The sequence below is a fragment of the Vombatus ursinus genome, unplaced genomic scaffold (genome assembly GCF_900497805.2).
Source record: "Vombatus ursinus unplaced genomic scaffold, bare-nosed wombat genome assembly UNPS02014768.1, whole genome shotgun sequence".
Classification (NCBI taxonomy): domain Eukaryota; kingdom Metazoa; phylum Chordata; class Mammalia; order Diprotodontia; family Vombatidae; genus Vombatus; species Vombatus ursinus.
This window is the reverse complement of record NW_020954546.1, coordinates 21,641,035-21,661,111: the sequence shown is the minus strand read 5'-3', so window position 1 is coordinate 21,661,111 and position 20,077 is coordinate 21,641,035. Positions and strand designations below refer to the sequence as shown.

Genomic DNA, 20,077 nt, shown 5'->3' with positions numbered 1-20,077 from the left:
GAGGGGAGCAAGGTTCAGAGAAATGAAATTTGTCTGGAGTCACACAGCTAGTAAGTGTCAGAGGCGAGATTTGAGCCCAGATCTTCCCCATTGGAAATCCAACTGTCCATCCACTAGACCACCCAACATAGAGCTTGCATTCCCTACTAAAGAATATGATGCCCATAGAATGTAAGCTTCTTGTGGGCAGAGACTGCTTAGTTTGTCTTTATGCCCCTACATTAGTCAACCAGCATTTATTAAGTACTTGCTATATACCAAACATTCTATTAAGCCCCTAACCCAGCCCAGTGTTTGGTATGTAGTAAGTACTTAAGAAATGCCTGTTAAGTTGAGCCTTAAAGTTTTCTAGAAATAGGAGCTACTTTTATTACTATTGTCTCATGTTTTTGATGAATTTTAAGTCAACAAGCATTTATTAAGCACCTACTAGATGCCAGGCACCGTGCTGACGACTAGGTTTCGAAAGAAAGGCAAAAAAAAAAACCAAAACAAAACAGTGCCCCCCACCTCTAGGAGCTCACAGTCTATTGTCTGGGCCAAATTTCTCACCTGTTAATCTTCTTTTGTATTTGCTGATCTATAAACTGTTGCCCAAGTGAGTAGTTGACTACTGGGGTGTAGGCTCCCAAAAAGAATCTTTGGGACAGTAACCCCAGTAGCAGACAGAATGATGGAGATAATGTGCTATTACTTGTTATTATTACAATAGAGAGGCAGGGCTGAGATAGAGCTGGTGACCCAGGGAAAGTTATTTAAACTCTCAGTGCCCTGGGTCATATGCTACAGAGAAGGTGTGGTTCCACATTGGTAGAGGGAATTTCTTCCTCTGAGAGTCCCTAGGAGACTGTGAAATCATATGTTCAGTAAAAAATAATTATTGTTATGTTAGCAATAATAAATATGTGGGCCTATCCTTGTCTTAGCTTCATTTTCCTCTTCTGTCAGATGAGGGCATTAGAAGAGAAATCTCTATAGTTCCTCCCAGCTCTAAATCCCATGATCTCTCCAGGCAGCTGGCACTTTGGGCATAGTCTCTGAGAAGCCAGAGCCCCCTCCGGACTACTGTGGAGGGGTCCCATCTGAAAGGCGGATTAAGACACATTAGTTCATCCTTCAATTCCTCATAGATTGGGGTGGAGTGGGGGTGGAGTCATGCAGGAAATGAAACCCCGTGGTCAATCTCAAGCCTCGTTTTAGAGGAAAGGAAAGGAAGGGAATAAGCATTTATTCATGCACCAGGCACACTGGGCTAAACACTTCACGAAAATTATCTCACTTGATCCTCACAACAACCCTGGGAGGTAAGTGCTATTTTATCCCCATTTTACAGTTGAGGAAACTGAGGCAGACAAAAGTTAAGTGACCTGCCCAGGATCACACAGCTAGGAAGTATCTGAGTTCACATTTGAACTCAGGTCTTACTGACTTTAGCCTCAGTGTTTTATCTACTGCACCACTTAACTACCCCTGACCTTACCTCAGACCCTGGAGCTCTAACCTCTAACCCTCACCTGGACCTTGATCTGTTCTCACAAGCAGTGATGAACTCTATTCCCTGGATGGGCAGATAAGAAATGCCGGGAAAACATTATACATCAGCATGTGACTTAATGTGGGATTATGTGGTATAGATGAATACTCTGGGGATTCATAGCATCAGAGGGAGCTTGGAGGTTATTGGGGCCAACCCCTTCATTTTGCAGATGAGGAAACTGAGGCCAGGGAGGATAAATGACTTACTCCAGGCCATGCAGACTTCATCCATTCGAAATGGGATTTGAACCAGGTCTTATGATGGTTGAGCTTCTTTCAGAGAAGGGTGAGATCTGGATGGGGTGGGGGGGAGGTAGGCAGTCAATATTCCAAAAAACTTGAGCATCTACTCTGTGCAAGGGGCACGCTTAGAAACCATAGTGGCTGGGGGTGGGGACAGGGTGCCACCAGGAAAGGGGATAAAAAGATGTGTAAAAAATGTCTCTGCCCTGAAGAAGTTTACAAATGAATTGATCGATAGCCAGGAAAAAATTTCATGGAGGATAAGCACAGAATTGAGATCTGGGAGGGGTCTTAGAGGTCATCTAGTCCAAGGGGTTTTCATCTGGGGTTCCATGAACTTGGTTTTGAAAATATTTTGATAACTGTATTTCAATATAATTGATTTCTTTTGTAACTCCATGTATCTTGTGTGCATTAATAACTGTAATCATAATAATTGGTTTCTTTTGTACTCCTATGCACATTATATAGCACTTTGAGATTTGTGAAAGACTTTAAAATATTATTTAATGTTTTACATTATTGCACATGTATAACCCATATTTGATTGCTTACCATCTCAGGGAGGGGGGAGGGAAGGGAGAGATAGGATTTAGAACTCAAAACTTTAAAAAAAGTTTAAAAATTGTTTTAACATGTAATTGGGGAAAAATAAAACATTAAAATACTTAAACAAAATAAATAAAATATGAAATATATTATACTAAATCAAATATTGAATATATAAAATAAAACATAAAATATTGCAAGGAGGACTCCATTGATTTCGACAGAGTGCTTCCAGAGGGGCCTGTGACACAAAAAAGTTTGAAGACCCTTATCTAAGCTAACCCCCTATTGTAGAGAGGAGGAAAACAAGGCCTAGAGAGGGAAATAACAGGTCCAGAAGGGCCAGGAGTTGCACCAGGGTTCTCTGACTCTGGTGTTTTTTCTGCTTTACATCCTTTGCCTTGAGCTAGGCCCCCGAAGGGTCCGTCTATAAACACAGTGGTAGAGTGGATAGGGCACTGGGCTTGGAATCAGGAAGACTTGGGTTCAAATCCTTCCTCAGATACTTACTAGACATGTGACCCTGGAGAAGTCATTTCCCTTTTCTGGGCTCCAGTTTCCTCATCTGTAACAATGACAACAACAACAATAAGTATTTACACAAGCACTTTAAGGTTGGAATAGCACCACACCCATGTTATTTTATCCTCACAACAATCCTGGAAAGTAGGTGCTATCATTATTCCCATGTTACAGACGAGGAAATGGAACCAGGCGGAAGTGAAATGACTTGCCCAGGGTCACCCAGCTAGTGAGTGTTTGAGGCTGGATTTGAACTCAAGTTTCTTGACTCCCATTCCCACTCTCTATTCCCACCGCCACCTAGCTGCATGTAAAGTGAGGGGGTTGGCCTCGATGTCTTCAAAGGGTCTTTCTAGCTCTAAATCTGCAATCATCTATGACCCTTGGTCAGCTTTGATATGGCCACAATCCCTTCCCAAACTTTTAGTTCCCTGGGCCTCAATTTCCTCATCTGTAAAATGTGGGAATAGGACTAGGTCCTCTCCTTCTCTAGGGCCAGAATCTTATGCTTCATGAAATGAGGAAATCAATCAAGCAGTCAATTAATGAACAAGCACTTATGAGGCTCCTACTGTATGCCAGGTGTTGGAGATACAAGTACAAAGAATGAAACAATCCCTATGGGCCAGGAGCTTATGCTCTCATGAGGGAGACAAGAACATCTAGAAATACATCCAGCATAAATACAAATATATAAAAAGTAGTTTAATAATAATAATGATGATAGCTGACATTCATATAGCACCTACCATGCACCAGGCACTGGGCTAAGTGCTTTATAATGATGATCATTGGATCATTGGGAGGTGAGTGTTGTTATTATTCCCCCCTCACAGATGAGGAAACGGAGGAAAATTGAGGTTAAAGGACTTGTCCAGGGTCACACAGATAGTAAGTGTCCGAGGCCAGATTTGAGAGCAGGTGTTCCTGACTCCAGGCCTAGCACTCTATCCACTGCACCCCATAGTACGAACAGTTGGGGGGGTGGAAAATCAGGGAAGGCTTCATGCAGAACATGGTATCTGGGCTGCATCTTAAAGGAAGAGAAGGTCTCTGAGGCAGAAGTAAGGAGAGAGGTTTAAAGACATTAAATGACTTTCCCAAGGTTGTATAATTAATAGCTGATGGCATCAGGCCAGGAAGGGTTGAACCCAGGCCTGAACCCCAGCTTTCCTCACCACAAGCCACCCCTATGCCACTAGCTTGGTCCTCTTGCCACTAACCCAATAGCTGCTCTTGTACCAAAGGTCCTCATGACCCCAGGTGCCCAGGGTAGCTGCAGACTTGAGCCGCTTCTAGGCCAATGGGGAATAAGACTGTGCTGCTGGACCGCCCCTCCTGTGTTACTGACATTGATATATCATGGAGCTCTTCGGCGACCAGGGCAACTGTAAGTGATTCGGCAGAAAGCCCCTAATGCACGGCGTCTTCTCAGCTGCCATTTTCCCCTGGTAGAAGTTGGGCCTGCTTATCAGCAGCTCTCTAGGGCTTATGTGCTGTGGGTTGGACGTGTTTTATCGAGAAAGCTGAAAGCAAATGCGGTGTATTCTCTCCCTGGGTCTGGTCTCCTCTATTATTTCCCTATTAAAGGGCAGTTAAGAATCCTTCCCTTAAACAGCATTAGATTAGGGGCTCCCAGAATGGGATGGGAAGAAGGGAGGGGCAAGTTGATGGAGGATCCAAGACTCTTTCCCAAGATGGTGACCAAATTTAATTTATTACTTAGGATACCCTACTGTTTAGCTGTTGGGGTGGAGTGGAGTTCTCTGGGGGTGGGGAATAGAATAGGGGTCTGTGGAGAAGAACCAAGGATCAAGGCAAGAGGCGAGGGTGTGGGGGTCAGGAGAGGAGCCGGAGTCACCGGGAAAGACTGGAGAAAGGGGGACTTACAGTTGGTCCCGGCACTAGAAGGGAGTCCTAGCTCAGAGTTGGGATCACAAGCCAGAATGGCTTGGACTAGCTGGTTAACCATGCTGCAGCCTATTGGTTAGTCCTCCCAAGAGAAGCCAAGAAGCTGGGAATCTAGCTGGTCTGGCTTCCTAGTAGAGCCAGCCTCTGGCCACCCACTACAGTCAACAATCTGGCTGCATCTTGACATGATTGCTGGCTTGCCCTTTATTCACAGCATCTTGGAGTGAGGAGAGACCTCAGTGGCCATCTAGCACAAACCACACTTGAAAAAAGACTTCCCTTGTGGATAGAGCACTGGTCCTGAAGTCAGGAGGACCTGAGTTCAAATCCGGCCTCAGACCAAACACTTGACACTTACTAGCTGTGTGACCCTGGGCAAGTCACTTAACCCCAATGGCCTAAAAAACCACCAACAATGACAACAACAAAAAGAAAAAAAAGAAAAAGACTTCCCTTTAAACATACCTATGAACCTATGGTCATCTTGTCTTTTGTTTGAGACCTCCAAGCATTTATTAAGCAGCTACTGTGCAAGGAAACCTAGCCCTAGAGTCAGAGGACCTGGGTTTCTACTCTCCCTCTGCAAATTCTGCTTGTGACTGGCGTGATCTTGGACAAATCACTTAATCTCTCTGGGCCTCAGTTTCCTCATATGTAAAATGAGAGGGTTGGACGAGAAGGCCTCTATTGGCCCTTCTAGCTCCACATTTTAAGAAGAGATCTAATCTCTTTTCCATGTGACAGCCTGTTCAGATACTTGACGACATCCATCATGTCTAACTCCCCCGAATCTTCTGTTGTCCGGTCCAAACAGCCCTAGCTTTTGTGATGGATGCTCGTATGATGTGAAGTCAAGACCTTTCACCATCCTGGTTGTCCTCTAGACACTCTAGCTTACCCATGTCCTTCCTAAACTGGTTGAATCTAATATTACTGTGGTCAGATGTAGTCAGCCCCTCTGCCCAGAGCAGACAGGCTTGTGAGGGTGATAAGGCGATTTTGTAGCTGAGATCTCAAGTTCACAAATCTGATGGGGACCAGTGAGCTTCCTTCTGCCTCTTATCCACAAACAGCACCCCTAACATAGCCAGTCATCTCTCAAGTATGCGAAATTGGTCAAAACTGGGCATTTCAGGGGTGAGTGATTCATTGCAACTCCATCCTCATTGCTAGAGCGACATCTTTACAGGTAAAGAAGTCTCATATTAGCTGAATAGACAAGAAATCTTAAGGCAAAGAGAAGCATTAGGGATCTATCTCCATTTATGATGTCGTTTGATTGTAGCTAGTGATGACAGTCTCTGTATCTGTGATGTCACTGAAGGATGGTCCAGAAAGATAAAAAGGAAGGTAGGTACAAGGTCTGTTTGGGGGCTGGACTGACAGCATGGGCTGGAATCCGATCAGCATTTTGATTGAAGTAACATCTTGGCCTCAGGTAATTTGCATGTTCAGAATACTGAGTCAATTCAAATAGAAAGCAATTCACTAGGCACTGTGAGGAGGGATGGGGCTTGGACTGAGGCAAAGTAGACACGCACGCAGTCCCAACTTTTGTGGAGTTTACTCCTAGGGATCAGTTGGGAAGCAATATTTCAACAAGTATGGAATGTCCTATTAGCCTGGAAACTAAATGAGGGTAGGAGTAATGTAACTGTTTCCCTTACAGTATAGCCAAATGCTGTCTGGTATACATAGCAGGCAAGGCACTTACTAACTTTGTTCAGTTCAATTCAACAAGTGCTTATTAAGTTCTTACCATATGTCAGGTAAGAATATGTGGGTGTTGTGGCAAAAATGACAGCCCCTGCCCTCAGGTAACTTATATTCACTTCTGGGTGGGGTAGTATTTATTTGTAAAATACAGAGATAAAAGGTAAAAGGGTAAAAGAAAAAGCTATTCTTTCATTGTGCCCTATGGAATACCTGTTCTGTTGTTAATATACAGACCTTCCCTGTCATTCTGATGACAAAAAGATCTAGGAGTATTTGAGAAGGGAATGACTGCTAATGGAGGGATTGAGGGTGGCCTTTTAGAGGGGGTGGCACCTGAGTTGAGCCCTGGAGGAAGGGAAGACTTGTGGAAGGGAGAGATGAAGAGGGAATAAATGTGTTGTGGCAGAGATGGAGGTGGGAGAAGGCATATTGAGTCTGGGGAGACAGCAAAGAGACCAGCTTGGCTGAAATGGAGAACATATGAAAGGGAGACATGGGAAATAGAACTGGAGAAGTAGGTTAGGAACAAACTTATGGAGAGTCTTAAATGCCAGACAAAGGAATTTGTATTTGATCTGAGAACTACTGAAGATTTTTAGCAGGGAACACATTGACATGGCCACAGAAGCTGGAAGACCAGGTGAAAGGCTGTTACCAGTCAATCAATCAGGAAGTATTTATTTTTATTTATTTATTTATTTATTTATTCATTCATTCATTCATTCATTCATTCATTCATTCATTCATTCATTTATTTATTTATTTATTTATTTATTTATTTATTTATTGGCTAGGCAATGGGGTTAAGTGACTTGACCATGGTCACACAGCTAGTGAGTGTTATGTGTCTGAGGCAGGATTTGAACTCAGGTCCTCCTGACTATCCACTGTGCCACCTAGCTGCCCCAGGAAGCATTTATTAAGCAGCTACCATGTATTGATTTCTGTGGGTGTACAAAGAGAAAGCAAAATCAGTCCCTGCCCTCAAGGAGTTTACATTTGAATAAGGTAGATAACATGTACATACATAGGGCACTAGCATCTGGGGGAACCAGGTCTCTTGCAGAAGGCAGCTCTTAATCTGAGTCTTTTTTTAAAAAAGCTTTTTGGTTTGGCAACTGGGGTTAAGTGACTTGCCCAGGGTCACACAGGTAGTAAGTGTCAAGTGTCTGAGGCCGGATTTGAACTCAGGTCCTCCTGACTCAAAGGTCAGAGCTCTGTCTACTGCATCACCTACTGCCCCATGATCTGGGTCTTGAAGGAAGCCAATGAAGCTAAGAGGAGAGGCAATCTGAGAGGTGGAAGTGTTGAGGAGATGAATTTGAGGCATGGGGGATATGGAAATGAGAAATAGAGCATTATGTGTGAGGAGGCCAGCATGCCTGGACTGGAAAGTCTATGGAGGTCACTTAGCCCCACCTCTTCATTTTACAGATGAGGCAACTGAATCCCAGAGAGATGAAAGTGACCTTCCCAAGGTTACCTAAGTGTGACAAAAGCAGGAATTTGAACCCAGGTCCTCTGACCAAAAGTCCATTTTATAAGACTCTGTAGGAGGATTCAAAAGAAAGCCAGATACACTTGTACTGGGTGTTGTAGGGAAGACATCTGGGGAAGCCACCTGCACCTGGAACTTGGCAGTGTAGCTCCAGACACATCTCAGAGAACCAGAGGCCAGTTGGAACACTTGAGGTCAAATCAGACAATCTACAGAAAGTGCTTTGTGGATCTTGAAGTGTTTTGCAAACTTTTTGAGTACTATATAAACATGAGTAATAATGATGACTTTGAGTATAAGGATGCAAAGGATTTGATGCTTTCTTCCATACCTTAGTGAACAAGGTTATCTCTAGTAATGGAGGTGACATATCATACGTACACATCAATCAATCAGTAAGCATTTATTAAGCACCTACTTTGTGCCAGGCACTGTACTGCACTGGAAATAAAAAGAAAAAGCAGAAACAGCATACTTTGGTATATGTAAGATACAGAGTAGATGGAAGGTTGCCTTAAAGTCAAGCAGTAAACAGGCATTTATTGAGTACTTACTATGTGCCAGGCACTGTGCTGAATGCTAGGGGTTCAAAGAACAAGTAAAAACAGTCCCTGCCCTCAAAGAGCTTACATTCTAAAAGCCTCTGTATTGTGTGTTTTAGCCTTTTCTGGCTTGTCTCCTGGTCTCAAGTGCATAGAAATAATACAGACTTCATGGCCTGTTGTGTAGAAGAGACTGAAATACGTGTGTACTACCCCATAGTCCAACTTTAACCTTTGGTGACCTTGGAGGCGCCTGATCAGATGTTGGGGATTATCTCTTCCTTCTTTTGTGTCTTCTCTCCTCTCCTACCCCCTTAAAAACACATAACAGCTTATGAAGGGGCTCAGGTTTCCTGTGTATTCTGCCCCCATCCAGAGGGCTTAGGAGATGGGAACTTGGCTTTCCTGGGTATACCACCTCCTCCTCAGGCCTCCTGAGGTCTTTGCTGCATATCCCTTTTCCAGTATTTAGTTCAGGTGTAGCTAGCTTGTTCTCTCTCTCTCTCTCTCTCTCTCTCTCTCTCTCTCTCTCTCTCTCTCCCCCTCCTCTCCCCCTCCCCCCAGCATCTATTAAGGGTGTGTCTTCCTTCTTCCTCTCCTGCCCCCATAGCACCTAGTGCAGGTGTATTGGGCTTCCCTGTCTGGATGGAGTCCAGAAAAGTTAAGTGAATATTGATTTTGCTGTTAATCACCTCTTATTTTCCCAATGACTTCCCTACCAACATCAGAGACATTTTGGTGGGGTGTTTTGTTTTTTTTTGGTTCTCTTACATAATGTGCTTTAAATCAACACTTAAAAGCACTAAGGGTACCCTGTGTGAATACTTTTATATTGAGAATGATCAGACTCCCATTTAAATCTTGGTTGTAAGCTCCTATGTAGGGTTTCTTTAAGTGGGGGGAGCCCAGGTTTCTACTCACTGTGAATATTCTGTTCACGCCCTTGACCCAGTGACCTGGGAGAGGCAGGTAGCTGAGACTGCTGTGGCTACTTGCCAAAGATAGTGGGGATGACCATGTTAGAGACTGAACAGATGGTCCAAAGCCTGAAAAACAACCTCATTTCTTTGGCAATTAAAGCTGGAAGGACCTTAGAAATCGTTAGTACAATGTCCTCATTTTACAGAGGAGAAAACTAGGGTCTCCAGAGATTAAGTGACTCATGCCAGGTCACATAGGACAGAAGGAGGATTTGAACTCGGGTCTCAGTTCTCAGCACAATGCCTGTCACATTATAGGCGCTTAAAAATGTTGATTGATTTCTTCAGTAGTCTGTTAGTATTGTGTGGTGAGCAGGGGTGAGTGTTAGAGGTCTGCATGCTACTGGCCAGTTTTTTCACCATGCCCATGCCCTTCCATTGCTAGGGTTAATTTCTTTTTTTTCCCTTTATCTTAAAATAAGTCTTTTTTTATATCACTGTAATTACCTCCAGTGTTCTTCCTCATCCCCTCTCATAGAGCCATCTCTATGAAAAATAAAAAATAAAACATTTAAAGACAAAAGAAGAAAAAGCAATAGAAAAGGAGGAAATGATCATGTTTTATAATTATATTAAAAAAGTTTGAAATACATGTCATGTACCATATTTGTGGGCCTCCCACCTCTGCAAAGGTAGAGAATAAGGGGATGTTTTCCTATCTCTTCTTTCAGGCCATGCTTATTCTTTATAACTGTGCCACATTCCCTTCTCTCTCTGTGTGTATTTGTTCATGTTTAAATTGTTATAGTCATTTTGAATATCTTTTTCTTGGCTCTGATTACTTCACCATCAATTCATGTAAATTTTCCCATGAGTCTCTATATTTACCATATTTGTCATTTCTTCTAACAGGAACATCCCATGTTACGTTCACAAACCACGATTTGTTTAGCCATTCCCCAACAAATGAGCATTTACTTTGTTTCTAATTCTTGAGCATCACAAGAAGTGCTGCTGTAAATATTTTGGTGTATATGGGCACGTCCTCTTTATCACATGGGTGCTTTCCTCTATCCTGCCACAGAAACCTCTCATCCTGGCTAACCATTTCACTCCTGGGCTTCTCACAGTGGAATTTCCCTCTTCTCCAAGTGCCCTTTCCCTTGACTGGGTTCTTTTGGAACCTCCATTTTAAGGAAAATATCCAGGCCAGTCGTTTCTTTATCCTCTCCACGCTGACTTTCTCTACCATGCTCCAACTCACGTACTTTCCCCATTCCCACTTTTCAACTCTCATTTCTGTGTTGGCTTCTTCTACTAGAATGTAAACTGGGGTTCATTCCAAATCCCTTTCCTCTCCTCGTTCTCCCAAACCATTAGAGGATCCAGATATTCTCCCCTTCAGCTCATCTCCTCTTCATGTGAGGGCCCTGCCCCTGCGGTGGTGGGTGCTAGACCTTGGATCCTTTTCCCCAGTGGCATGCCGAAGTACAGACAGGGGTCAGTCCAGCTGATTGTCTTCATCTGAACGGAAAGTAGTCCTCAGAGAGCAAAAAGAAAGACGATGAAAGACTATGGGCTGCTGAGAGGGAGGACCTCGCTGACCTCTCTCTACTTCTCTCTGTCCTGGTCATTCCTGAATAGCAATTAGAGCCATCCAGTAATGGGCCAGGCTGGCTAATGAGGCAATGCCCCTATCACTGCAGGAAGTGCCCAAGTATAGGCTGGATAACCGTCTGTCAGTGATGTCTTATCAGAAGGGGTTTTGCCCTGAGTGGTTGATTAGAGAGGATCTTTTTTTACTCCCAGAGATTCGCCGATTCTCTGTTCAGAGACTCCTTCCTGTTCTCTTGCCCACTCCTTCTCCCATGATTTGTATGACTGCTTATGCGGAGTTTGTACAAAAGACAGGGGAGATGGTAGACAATGCCTTGAACTGAAAATATTTTTTTCATGTTAGAGTATATTTTTTCCTTCTAATTTTCTTTATCTTTTTTTGTGTCACCCACATTTCCAGATATTCCTTCTCTCCATCTCTTCCCCAGAGAGCTGCCTCTTGAAATAAGGAATAAATAAATGAGAATGAATTTTAAAAAGAGGAGAAAAAAACAATTCAACAAAACTAATGAATACATCAGCTGTGTCTGACAGTCTGTTCCCCATGCCAGACCACCTCGGTCCCTCATTCTCTGCAAAAGGATGGAGGTCCATTTTTAAAATGTACCTTTTCTTCTTTGGGGGCTAAGTTTAGTCATTCTAACTATACAGCTAAACTCAGAGTTCTAATAGATGCCCCGAGAACTAATTCTAGAAGTGGGGGCTCATGCTTTCCACACCCCTGTGTCTTGGTCTATGGATGTGATATTCTTCAGGAGTAAGAAATTCTGGAAGCAGATTAAGGGATTCTGAGAACCGGATTCATGTTTTTCTCTCCTAGATCTGGGGCTTTGTAAGGACTTTAGTTATGTCTCCATACACACAATTCCTTTTTTAATCCAAGTTAGTTCTGTCTTCCTAAAGCCAGGCAGAGATGTTAGCTTATCTCTTAATTACTGCCCCATTGCTTCTGGGTTTCTGTGGTCCATGGACCATGTTCTCTGAGATAGAATTCCTTAATCTCCGCCTCCCTTCTCAGGCTTCAGCATGTTTTTAGCCCTCTCTAGTCATTTAGGACAGATGGAGCACATCTCTCCAGCCTCAGTTTACTCATCTGTGAAATGGGAAAAGCTAGAAAACCCGAGGGAGCTAGAAAGCCTGGGGAAGAGCCCAGGGCTCAGGAGTCAAGGGACCTCAGTTCTGTTCCCAGCTCTGCCACCAACTTACCGAGTGATCTCAGCTCAGTCATTTTAGTCTCTCTAGGCCTCAGTATCCCTCTCTGTAAAACAAAAAGGTTGGAATAGGTGACTTCCAAGTGTGATTCTACTTTGTAAATCAGTGAACCATAACACTGCATTTTTCCCCTGGGCTCAGAGAGAATCACTTAAAAAAGTTATTTCTAAGTGATTTCATCTGGAAAATGGCTGGCATTTGAATAGTAGAATTCCTTTTCTTGTCCCTGTTTTGGGTCTTTTTCACAGAGTTAAGCCTTTTTTCTCGTGCTCCACCACTTGTGAAGCCCCCTCTGATTTCTTCCACCCTCCGGACCTCTGGCCATTCTCTTTCCCTCTTCCTCTTCAAAACCTAGTTCAAAGTCTCCCCCGGTTAACCCCGCCAAGCTCTGATGTCTTCTCTACTCCATGTCCCCTCCTGTGCATGCAGTCTCCATGCCTGGCCCTCAGACCTTCGGAGCTCGCCTAACAAGGTGGATTTTGATGAATTTCTTAAGTTACTTCATGAGGGAGTTCTCTTCACTGCCTGGGTTACATTCCATCTCTACCATTAACATCCTGTATGACCTCAGGGAAACTCCTTTCATTTTTCTGGGCCTCGGTTTCCCTCTCTCTATATAAATTAAGGTAGTTGAACTAGATGGTCTCTAAGGAGACTCCCAGCTTTAATGATTAAATTACGAAGAGGGTAGGGCCCTCTGAAGTTGTCATGCCTTGCTTCTTTCAAATTCTGAATTCAAATTTCAGAAGACTTAGGTTCAAAACCTGCCTCAGACACTTACCGGCTGTGTGACTCTGAGCCAGTCACTTAACTGTTCTGTGCCTCAATTTCCTTATCTGTAGAATAAGGGGTTTGATCTTGGTGACCCCTAAGAGTCCCTTTCAGCTATGGCCTTACGATTCTTTCTGCCATCCCTCTGCCTCTCTTACGAAATAGAGGCTCCTTGAGGGCAGAAACTGCTTCATGTTTGACAGTGTACACCCAGCACATAGTAGGCACTTAATAAATGCTGCTTAGATAAGTGAGTGAATAAGAAGATTTGATTATAAGAAAGGCCATGTTGTATAATGGTGAGAACTCTGGATTTAGAGGCAGGGGCCATGCCTAAATTCTCATCCTTCCTCTGACAATTACTAGCAGGGTGACCACTGGCCAATGACTTAATTTGGCCAAGTCAGCTTTTTGGTCTGTAAAATGGGACTCAGGATACCTGCTGCATGGGTTAGTGTAAGGATCAAATGAGATAATATAGGCGCAAAACAGGTAACATAAGTACCGTCATTATTAGTGTTGGTATTACTATCATTAGTTAAGATCCAACAGAGACAGAGCTTCTGCCCAAGGGCTGTCCTTCTCGTCCTCAGGACTCTATCCATTCTCCAACGCCTACCCTCTGCCATCATGAATTACTACTTAGAATGGCCCCAGAATTGGAAAGGATTTCAGAAGCCATCTGATTCAACCCTCTCATTTTACAGATGGGGAAACTGAGGCCAAAGGTGGTCATAACTTATAACATCATAGCTATAGAATTGGAAGGGTGCTTAGAGGCCACATCATTCAACCTCCCTCCCTGCCCCCTATCATTTACAGATGGGGAAACCGAGGCACAGAAAGGTGACTCAGGTCCTAATTGGTGGGGTCTGAGTATCATGCCAGTGGATTCACCCTGAGGCAGAGTCATTCTCTTTCTCTCTCTCTCTCTCTCTCTCTCTCTCTCTCGATTTTCAATATCTCACTGTCTTCCCTGCAAACGAGAAGGGAGGGAGGGGAATCACAAATGCATTGTGTGACCTGAGGCAAGGAACTTCCCCTGTCTGGGTCTCATTTCCCTCTGTAAAATGACAGGCTTGGGCTAAATGGCCTCTGTGTCCCTCCTAGGGGACATTCTGTGATTGCTTCATTTGTTCACTGGGTCCAGTACTAATCGGGGCACAGGTATGGTGAGCCTCCTTTTGGGGGTGAGGACATCGAAGCCCAGACTTGTTATGTGGTTTGCTCAAGGACACACAGCTGATAGTTAATCACCAGAACATAGAACCCAGATGTGCTGATTCCCAGTTCAGATCACTTTCTGCACCAATAGGCTGCTGGGAGAGGGGAAGGCAGCGTGTGACATCGGCAGAGCCTACTAGAGACCTTGGAGGTCACCTAATCCAACCCCTCATTTTACAGCTGGGGAAACTGAGGCCCAGGGAAGGGAAGTGATTTAGAGAATAATAATTGAAGCTGGAAGGGACTTCAGAGGCCATTTAATCCAACCCCCTTATTTTACAGCTGGGGAAACTGAGGCCCAGGGAGGGGAAGTGATTTAGAGGATAATAACTGGAACTGGAAGCGACCATCTAGTCCAACCACTTCATTTTACAGCTGAGGAAACTGAGGCTGAGAGATGGGAAGTAACTTGCCCAGTAGTTAGAATCAAATGCCCTAAGAGGCATTGGGCCTTCGGCAGGAGGAAGCACCTGTGTCCCGTTTGCTGATCCCACCTCCTCACTGACAGCCAGCCCACCAGCTGTGCCCCCATCTGGACCCAGACAGCCATGCTGACTCGTGGCCTCCTGTTTCTCTGCCTCAGTTCCCTGGCTCCCTCAGGCACTCCTGGGTTTTCCTGCTGCCCACCAATCAGCTGCTGCTTCCTTTCCCTGGATTCCTCCCTCCCTGAAAGTTCTTAACAAGAAAGATGAGACACAGAGATCTCTAGGCTGGGGTCAGCACGACTGTGATGACTGGAGTTATCTGCTGGGTGTTTTGGTGTAGTGGCTGGCACATTATGGCCCCTCTCTGGGCCTCAGTTTCCCCACTCTGAAAAATGAGGAGGATTTGTGTGTAGTCCTGGTATATTGTTATAATCCTGAAGTCAGGAGGGGCCAATCCCCTGCCTTTCAGAGACGCCCAGAGGGGACATTGCCCCCTACACCACCCCACTCCCTCCACACACACACACACACACACACACACACACACACACACACACCCCACTCTAATCTTCCCTTTCACCTGTGCCTTTCTAGGAGAGCTTCAACTCGAACAGTGAGCAGTCCTCCTCCAACCCCATCCAATCCACTCATTCTCCCCTTGTTTATGTGTTTGGAAATGAAAGCCGTGAAGAGCACGTGTGGGAAGGAAGGTTCCAGGCTAGAAGGGATTTATTATTTGTTGTTCATTCATTTTTTTTTTAGTTATGTCCAATTCTTCATGACCCAATTTGGGGTTTTCTTGGCAAAGATACTGGAGTGGTTTGCCACTGCCTTCTCCAACTCATTTATCGATGAGGAAACTGAGGCAAACAGGGCAAAGTGACTTGCCCAGGGTCACACAGCCAATAAGTGTCTGAGGCTGGATTTGAACTCTGGAAAATGAGTCTTCCTGACTCCAGGCCCAGTGCTCCATGCACTATGATGCCACATAGCCGCCCTATTTATCTGCATAGGATCTTAGTTTTAGGACTAGAAGGAACCTTAGGGATCATTGATTTCAACCCCTTGCCCCTTATTTTTCAGGTGAGGAAACTGAAGTCCAGAGAGGTTAGTATGTGACTTGCCCGTAGGGAGTAATTGGCAAAGGGGGGATTTGAACCCAGACCTTCCAAGCTCCTACAGCTGATATGCTATAGGAATGGGTGAGGTAGGCAGAGAAGGGTTGGTTCAGCCCAGGTATAAAGCCTGGGGGAGGTTTCTCTGCCCATATCTGAGGACTTCCTGTCTCAGAGCTCTCTTCAGGCCTTCTCCCGTATGGTCAGCCTTATCTGCCAGGAAGGTCAGTCTGGGGCCCATTATCTCGGCAGCTAAGGGGGCTGCCATGACAACCAAGAGCTTGCTGTCTGCAAGGAGATGAAAGTCAGACAGCGTTGGGGCCACAGGGGCTGCAAGTGAGACGGTGCCTGGTGTGGGCAGAGAGAGCCAGGGCCCACTTGGGCCTGAGATGCCGGAGAAGTTTGGGACTGCAATTTAGGGAGAGGATGAGCTCATCACAAGAAGGGGAAGGGTCCTTTCTGCATCCTAGGGAGACGGGGCTTGGTGGGGATGTTAAAGCAGTCGGCCCAGAGAGTCAGCGCTTGTGAGGTTTGGGTTCCTGTAACACTCCCTGTTTTGTAAAATTCTGCCTGGGAGCCATCTCTAGGGGAAGGACAGGGCGTCCTCAGCCTTGCTGGAAAGTGACCCTGTAGGGGTTTGGTTTTGCTTTTAGGGGAAGATGACAGCTTCATCCTCCTGCCTCCCCAGGCTTTCATCTGAAGGAAAAAAAAAGTTTTACTGATGTATTATTGTTACTCCACGACAGCTCCCTCTTCCTGAAAAGAATTTCCCCTTGTGACAAAAAAATTCTGTTCAACAAACAGATTGACACATTGACCAGATAGATCTGAAAATGTATGTCTCTCTGGTGAGAAGTCTGTCGTTAACAGTCGATAAACATTTGTTAAATATCTACTGTGTGCCAGGCACTGTGGGTCCAAAAGGGTCAAGAGACAGTCCCTCAAGGAGCTTACAATCTAATGGAAGTGGGAGGCCAGCCCTATTGCTGGTCTGGGCTGGCTGAGCCCTTCTGCAAGGATTGAGCTGGCCCCACTGACAGGTAGAGACAAAGGTCACTAGGAGGAGAGGGAGGCCTCAGGGGGAGGTAACGTCACTTCTCTGCTCAGTGTGTGTGTAATTAGCTTTAGTACAACTGATTCCTGTTTCACGTTCCCTCTAGAGGAGATTAGGAGACCCAAGAGCCCCTCCCCACTGGTCACAGAGGAAGATTTGAGGCCCCCGTTCTATCTAGCATGCCTTGACAGAGGTAGTGTGATATATACATGGATCAAGTGCCGGTCTTGGAGTCAGGAAGGCCTGGGTTCAGATCCTGCCTGAGACACTTACTAGCAGGGTGACCCTGGGCAAGTCACTTCACCCTGTCTGCCTCAGTTTCCTCATCTGTCAAATGAGCTGGAGAAGGCAATGGCAAACCACTCCAGTATTTTTCAGTTTCAGTTGTGTCTGACTCTTCGTGACTCCGTTTGGGGTTTTTTGGGCAAAGATACTGAAGTATGAGGTCATGAAGAGTCAGACTGGGCTGAAATGACTCAACAGCAACAGTTATTAGGAAGTTTTTCTCGATATCGAGCTTGCCTTCGCCTCTTTGTAAATTCCACTCATGCTTCTGGTTCTGCCTTTCAGAGACCAGGAGAAAAAGTCTTAACTCCTCTTCTGTGTGAGGGACCTTTAACTATTTCAAGTCAGCCAGTCCTTCTTTGCTTATTCTTCTCTAGACTAAACACCCCCACTTCCTTCAGCCTGTCCTCCCATGGCACATACTCAAAGTCCATCCCCATTTGGATTACCCTCCTCCGGACCCTCTCCAGCTTATCAAAGTCCTAAATGCAGGTGGCCAGAGCTGAAAACCAAATGCACACTGATGATAACACTATCATTTTCTTTTTCCTGGAAGCTATGCCTTTCTTAACACAGTTCAAAATGGCATTCTCTTTTTTTGGTGGCCACATCACCCTATTGAGCTTGTGGTCCACTAAAACCTCCAGATTTTTTTTTTTTGGTGGGGGGAATAAATTGTTATCTAACCACGCCTTCTCCATCTTGTTGATTTTTTAATGGGTTGGTACACTTAAAGCACTTTGAAACCCTTTAAGTGATATATAAACGTATGTTGTTGTTATTATTATTTATCATACTGATGATGTCCTTATCAGGCTTATATGTGACAAGAAGCTCAGAGAAAAAACTAACCAATTGGTGAGTATTTATTAAGTACCTACTGTGTTCCAGGCACTGTGCTAAGCATTAAGGATACAAGGAAAGTCAAAAACGGTCCCTGGTCTTGAGGACCCCACAGTCTAATGAGGAAGAAAACATGCAAACAAGGCATATACAGAGGGGAGTTTCAGAGGGAAGGCACTTCGATTATGAAGGAATAGAAAGATTTCATGCAGAAGGGGAGACGTTAGCTGAGACTTGAAGGAAGCCACAGAATCCAGGAGGCAGAGATGATGAGGGAAAGCATTACAGGCATGAGGCACAGCCCGTGAAAATACATGGAGTCTAGAGATGGAATGTCCTGTGTGAGGAACAGGAAGAGGCCAGTGTTGATGGATCTCAGAGTACAAGAAACGGAGTGAAGTGTGAGAAGACTGGAAAGGTGGGCAGGGACCAGGTTATGAAGGTCTTTCGATTACGCAACCGGGATCTCAAAGGATTTGGGTACGCTAAGAATGATGGGCCAAATCTAAGGAAATGAAATGTCCTAAAAACAAACAGCCCCTAACATATTTGGGTCAAGTACAGGGTAGAGGGAAGTATGGCTGGGCAACAATTAATGTTTAAAAAAAAAAACTAAGCGTTTTTGTAAATTTCAAGATAAATACGAATCATGGGAGTATAGGTTTAGCAATGGAAGGGGTCTTGGAGATCACATGACCCAACCCAAGCACACTACACACCCAGAGAAGTGAGAACAACCTATATACATGGAAATTGCTCAAGGGAAATTTCTCAGGAGAGACTCTTTGAAGACAACTAGGGATTAAGTTTAAGAGGTGAGAGTGAGGATTGAGTGCATTCTAGGCGAGAGGAAGAGCCTTCGCTATTCTGGACCTCAATTTCTTCATCTGTAAAACACGTGGGCAGCTAGGTGACAAAGCTAGGTGACAGAGTATAGAATAGAGTGCTGGGCTTGGAGTCAGGAAGGCTTATCTTTGTGAGTTCACATCTGGCCTCAGACACTTACTAGCTGTGTGATCCTGGGCAAGTCACCTAATCCTGTTTCCTCAGTTTCCTCATCTGTCAAATGAGCTAGAGAAGGAAATGGCGAACCACTCCAGTATCTTTGCCAAGAAAACCCCAAAGGGGGTCACGGAGAGTTGGACATGACTGAAAATGAGTAAACAGCAATGGGAGGAAACTGCTACGGGAGGAAACATAGGAGTAGTCCTATGGGAGGACTGGCTGAAGACATTGGGGAGTTTAACCTGGAAGAGAGAAGACAAAGAAAGAGAGGAGCTGAGGACTGCGGGCGAGGTTTTAAAGAGCTGCTCTTGCACTTAGCCTAAAGGACAGAATTTCCAGCACTTGGAGGGAGAAGGGTCAGAGTGAGGCAAAAAGATCGATGTCTCAATAATTGGAGCCATGGAAAGGTGGCGGGCTGCCTGGGGAGGGCCAGAGCATTCCCCATTACTGGGGGTCTGCAGAGGCTGGACGCCCGTGTGTTAGGTATACTACAGCCGGCTACATATGGTACCAGACTGATCTTCTGAATCTGCAATTATGTGATTTTGTAAAGGTTGAGGGAAGAAGAAAAGGGAAGAGGAAGCCAGGGGGAGAAAGAGGAACCAACGGGCTTAGGTTTGATGGTTTAAGAGAACTCCCTGCAAGCCCCATGTTTAGGCCGTGTGCATTTCTGGGGACTTGGGAGTGGGGTGGAGGGTGGGGGGAGGGTCACCTCTCTCTTCCTGTGGGGACAGAGGAGGTGGTCTGCCCAGGCCAGAGCAGTGTCAGAGCGCTGGTGGGGCAGCCCCCCTTTCTCAGGAGATACTTCATCCTTGACAGAACATGCCAATTCTAGTTTCGTTCAGAACTCAGGGCCCTGAGAAGGGGTAGCAAATAGGATTCTAGTTCCTGTAACCCCATGGACAGGCATCCCCAGACTGAGGTTACAGAGACAGGAGGAAGAGGTTAATTAGAGTGACTGGTGATGTTGCCGCTTGGGAAGCTGAACACGCTGGACAAGGAGTCTGTGGTGGGTGGGGAGGAAGGACGTTCAAGAGTATTTGCCCCCCCCCCCCCCCCCCCCCCCCCCCCCCCCCCCCCCCCCCCCCC

The 20,077-nt window shown here is 45.2% G+C and overlaps 1 protein-coding gene across 6 annotated transcripts in view; it reads left to right on the top strand.

The window, feature by feature from the left end:
- The window catches only part of RAP1GAP2 (RAP1 GTPase activating protein 2), a 229,613-nt gene that overhangs the window by 89,528 nt on the left and 120,008 nt on the right, over window positions 1–20,077 (top strand). Inside the window, exon 1 of one of the 6 annotated variants that reach the window (XM_027861785.1) lies at window positions 1,247–1,304. The exons of the other annotated variants lie outside the window; for them this stretch is intronic. The gene's annotated coding sequence lies outside the window, so the exon portion shown is untranslated. Of the gene's footprint in view, window positions 1–1,246; window positions 1,305–20,077 lie in introns of those variants that run through there. 6 annotated transcript variants of the gene reach the window in all.